The sequence below is a fragment of the Limulus polyphemus genome, unplaced genomic scaffold (assembly GCF_000517525.1).
Source record: "Limulus polyphemus unplaced genomic scaffold, Limulus_polyphemus-2.1.2 Scaffold814, whole genome shotgun sequence".
In the NCBI taxonomy this organism is placed as follows: Eukaryota; Metazoa; Arthropoda; class Merostomata; order Xiphosura; family Limulidae; genus Limulus; species Limulus polyphemus.
Genome location: NW_013666424.1, coordinates 1 through 5,749, shown reverse-complemented (window position 1 = coordinate 5,749; position 5,749 = coordinate 1).

Genomic DNA, 5,749 nt, shown 5'->3' with positions numbered 1-5,749 from the left:
AAAGACCAGAGGGAAGGCAGCTAGTCATCATCACCCACCGCCAATTCTTGGGCTACTCTTTTACCAACGAATAATGGGATTGATCGTCACATTATAACGCTCCCACGGCTGAAAGGGCGAGCATGTTTGGTGGGACGGGGATTCGAACCCGCGACCCACAGATTGCTAGTCAAGCGCCCTAACGCATCTGGCCATGCCGGACCGTGTTTGTTGAATTTCGCGCAAAGCTACTCGAGGGCTATCTATATAGGTAGAGCTTATTAAAATTTACTGAACTTTAATAATACAACATTTTTGCAAGAGACTTTTGTTTTCTCGACAATTGAACATTTCTAAAATAGCGAATTTTACAAACGTGGTTACTGATAGTAAAATTCTATCCAGTCACACAGCTTTCCAAATACATATTGTCCAACGTTTACCATAAACGTTAAGGCAGTGGTTCTTAACCTTTTGAGCTCCATGCCCCACCTCGGCACCTCAAAAAATTTGATGCCCGCTTAATATAAAAACAAATTTGGTGTTGAAAAGGTGTAATAATATAATGTAAAATTTAGAAATTTACCAAAAAAGATAGGAGTTTAATTTTTCTTATTGAAGCATTTTCAAATTGCCCCCCCCCCAAATATATTCAAATTGCTTCCCTGTGGGGGTGCGCCCCACGTCCAGAATCACTGCGTTCAGGTCTTATGCCAGCAGCCGAACATGCTCGTCCTAAAACAAATAATAATACAAAATCTTTTAAATTTCAATCAATATTTAGTACTGGTTCTTTCATAAACTAGTTTATAATCAAAACATCATGGAAATGATACATCCATCTATTTCCATAGAATGTCTCTTTACCAAGGTTTAAAAAAAAACTATATATGCAAGATAATTTCGATTGTATTGAAATAACAGACGACTGTTTTTTTTGTTTTTTTTTCGTTTGGTTTTTTCAGTTACTAGATAGCACAAATCCCGCCCTTGACTTGTTATAGAAATACGATCTTGCCTTCCGATTGGACATTATGTTTGATATCGACCCTGTCACGCTGTCGACAAAGGCGTGTCTGTTGGTAACTATGGGAACTGTCCTTGTTCTCATACAAACTGTGTGATCGTTAAATGTTTGGGTTCTTGGAAATCGCTGCGGTGTAATTGTTATGGTGCCAATAGGCTTTTGAAAGGGATTATACGAACTTATACAGTTATGAGGTTCAGAAGTGTTGCTTTATCAAAGAGGCGAACAAAAGATTGAAAAACGTGTTTGTGGTATAAAATATCATCTGTCTTATTCTGTATTTTCTGAGCATAGATTTCGTACAAAGACATAGATTACCGAACTAACTGCTAGCATACTTTCCTTCAAAATTGCTTGTTGATAAGCCCAAAGCTACACAAAGTTGTAATGAGCCCACCACCAGTGTCGAAACATGATTTTTTTTTAGTTATAATCCTTCAGACTTGCCGCTGAGTCGCTGGATAGGGGGCGTTCCTTCAAGAACAATGTAAACAGGACGTTTTGATAGCTTCGAAGTTGGTTCTCATTTCTTCTAACGTATTTTAATATAGCTCATATTAAAACAAATATGAACATAAAACAAGCGTGAACATAAAAGCAATAAGTTTACGGACTTACAACGCCAAAATCCGCGGATCGAGTCCCGGCAGTGGACACAGCAGATAGCTCAATATGACTTTGATCTAGAAGAACAAATAAACAAGGAAACAAACGATATTTCGGGTTTGTTCTTGATTTTATACAACAAAACTCTTATCTAGTTATATATAGTTAGGGTTAAGAAGACCATTCACATAACTGTGTTACACGCTCCTTTTATATCTTAAATTTAGGGTTAAGAAGACCATTCACATAACTGTGTTACACGCTCCTTTTATATCTTAAATTTATGGTTAAGAAGACCATTCACATAACAGTGTTACACGCTCCTTTTATATCTTAAATTTAGGCTTAAGAAGACCATTCACACAACTGTGTTACACGCTCCTTTTATATAAACCCGTAACCTTTCACTCAAATAGTAAAATTACGCTTTCATCAAAATCATACTTTACACAGTTAATATATAGATAACAAACATTCCAAAATAATTTCCGAAAAACTTAAAGGGATCTATCTTATTATTTAAATTACACTTTAAAAGATCTAAGTGGTTGCTGACCACTGTAGCTAATATATTTTTTAGTATGGGAAATACTTTATTATATTTCTAGCTTGAAGCTCTCCTAAACAGAGGTTCTTCGGATGAGTTGAGTCATTAGCAGTTAAAATTAGTTTGTAATTTGGTATTTTCCACATAAATGGCGCCATATGTTTTTGGTTTGTTTCGAATTTCGCGCAAATCTCTCTGCGCTCATTATCATCATCATGTGCTGTCTTCCATAGGAAGGTTGGCTGTCACAATCCTCCACTTCTATAATTTAGCAGTGATAGGCTAGATGGAAGGCAGCTAGACAACAACAACAACACCCACCACCAACTTTTAGGCTACTCTTTTGCCAACGAATAGTGGGATTGACCATCACATAACAACGCCCCCATGGCTGAAAGGGCGAGCATGTTCGGTGATGGGAATTCGAACCCGCGACCCCCAAACTGTGAGTCGAGCGTCCTAACTACCAGGCCAGGCACCATATGCGGGTTAAAAAGACAAAGTGATTGACTCCAAAGTACAGTTATAGCGATCGCTAATTTAGAATTGCTGACAAAAGAGATGGTAAACAGTTACCAGCACCTACCACCTACCTGGCTACTGTTAGCCAACAGAAGGATTGACTGCCATGGTTATAATTCCTCAACATATACAAGTCCGGAGGGCATTCAGCGGCAAACCACGGCTCGAACCTTGGAATCTGCTATCTGTACTATAAGTATAAATTTGTGTGTTATTCACATAGATGTGTTTATAATTTGTATTCTAAAAGAAGATAATCTATTCATAACTTATAGCACTTTTCTTTTGATTTTGTCATATTCTGAAACACCACATTTTACCTCTCATCTCTTCCCTTCCTCTGAATCTTCTAAACTCCTGATGTTTACATATAACAGTTATATGTTCATAAAGATCAGTATATGTATATGTAGATTTTTTTTTTGATTTTTTTACGTTTAGTTCCATTGAAACCAAAACCCGAAACGTTTTTCATAATTCAGAACGGTACAGTCAACGCTTAATTAAGTTAAAGAAAAAATCAAACGTTGCAAGTTTACAACTAAAATACTCGACATTGACTCCTTGTTTAAAGGCGTTGGATAGCGATCAAGCATGTAATCTCTTGAACTTAGTTATTTATGAAAACAAGACCGAACGTTTTAGGATTCTAACTGAGAGTGAACCACAAAGTGTAAAAATCATGTTATTAAGTTGGCACGTCCACTTGCCCCTAGTTTGTTTGTTTGTTATGGATTTCGCGCAAAGCTACACGAGGACTATCTGCGCTAGCCGTCCCTAATTTAGCAGTGTAAGACTAGAGGGAAGGCACCTAGTCATCACCACCCACCGCCAACTCTTGAGCTACTCTTTTACCGAACGAATAGTGGGATTGACCGTCACATTATAACGTATTTATGACAGAAAACAAGTTCCTCTGATGCAACTGTTTTTAAATTTAAAAAATAAATAAGTAGTGATTTTTTTTTCGTCCGACAAATCAGCTATTAAAAAAAACTAACAGAAACGCCGCCCTACGGGCAGCTGTTTCTCTAATCGTAGTATTCCTACCTCATTCAAAAAAATTTAGAAAAAAGTGATCATTTAAAAAAGAAAAGACTTTTTATGGAAAGTGCTGCACAGGAAAAGTGTTTGGGTGTGCTCTTTAGTCATAAGTAACCCCAGTTTATCAGTACTACATTTAAAAATTACATCAATAAAGATATAATCAAACCCTCACGTACAGTCCTAGTGAAAGTTGTGTTCTTGTTGTGAAAGAGAGTACCTTTATATAAAGTTGTGTTCTGTTGTAAAGAAATGGTTGTTGCACAAACGACAGTTATGTTTTCCAATTGTCTGAATCTTGAATACCTAAAGTGTGACTTTTTTTTATGGATATTTGTTTGTGGTGTTATTCAATAGATGGCGCAGGAATTTTGGTTACGTACATAGACACTGACATACACTCTACGTCCATCATAGTCAGATGGTATTAGTTAGCTTAAATCTACCTCACAACGCTTATTAGTTTTGGGTTGTTTAGTATTAATGCTTAAAAATGATAAATGGAAATGTTTTAACTCTAGGACCCTCGGTGAGTCAACGGTAAGTTTGAAAACTTAAGCGTTAAAATATGGGATTCGCTTTGAATTTCGCGCAAATCTACACGAGGGCTATCTGCGCTCGCCGTCCCTAATTTAGGGGTGTAAGACTAGAGAGAAAACAGCTAGTCATCACCACCCACTGCCAACTCTTGGGCTACTCTTTTACCAACGATTCACCGTCACATTATAACGCCCCTACGGCTGAAAGGGGCGAGCATGTTTGGTGGGACGGAGATTCGAACCCGCGATTCTCAGATTGTGAGTCAAGCACCCCTAACCACGTGGCCATGCCAGACATTTTTGTTACTAAAAATATTAACACTTTATATATGCGTACTGATTTTTTTCCCACTTTTTTCGCTAAATTAGGGACAGTTAGCGCAGATAGAGTTCGAATAGCTTTGAGCGAAATTCAAAACGAAACAAACTCAATTTCTTAATTTTTCTTGGTGCATATATCTGTTCATTCAGACTCTGGTGAATCAAGCTTATTTAACCCAAGATTCACATCTCACTTAACGGTTTCTTTCGTATGTTTCGTTAGAATAATTTGTATTAAAACAATCTTGTTTTCTTAATTTCTTTCTTCTTCAATCGATCTTTTTTTTTTATTAAACCTGAATAATTAGTTTATGATCTGAATATCTTCATCTTAATGTATCTTATTTGTTCCTATAGCATTCCAAGTGATTTCAGCTTCAAATCCGTTCAGAGATATTGTAATAGGAGCTTAAGAAAACTCGATAAATAACTGAAGTCTGTATAACTAATAGCATCTATAAACGATAGATATTCTTAATTTTATTCTAAACCATAACTTTTTATTAGCCTACTCTTCGATAGAACCAAGGATATCAGTTTAAAAATTGTCTTAAACATGCTTGAAACGTTGCTACAGCGGAGTCCTAGGGAATTTCAGGAGATTAAGAAAGACTTTTCCAACGTTGTCTTGACTATTAGACCGAAACGAAAAATGACCGAAATGAACAGACACCGTGTGTGTGTGTGTGTGCAGACCTAGCTTATATATTTTACCATTCAGAAATTATCCAGCCTTGCAGTAAATATGCCGGCTACTTCTAAAACTCACGCACACTGTCATTAGTGTCAGTGATTATATTAAAATACCAAAACGTAGTAGAAAACAAATAAAGTATCGAAGTAGTAACGACATAATCTTACTTTAGTAGCACAAATGCTGTTTATAGCTCGGAGAACAAGATAATTTAGATTTATTTCGGTAATTGACAAGAATTACTTATTATCTGTAAACTTTGTTTACGGAATGCACGTGGTTGGTATGTTCTTTTTTTGTTTTGTTTTTCTTAATATTTCTTTGATATTCTGTACTGAGTCACTCTTTTGTTTCAGTACGGGGATCGTTGTCTTGTTACGACCTAGCAAGTTTAGTACGGGGAACGTTGTCTTGTTACGACCTAGCAATTTTAGTACGGGGAACGTTGTCTTGTTACGACAGAGCAATAT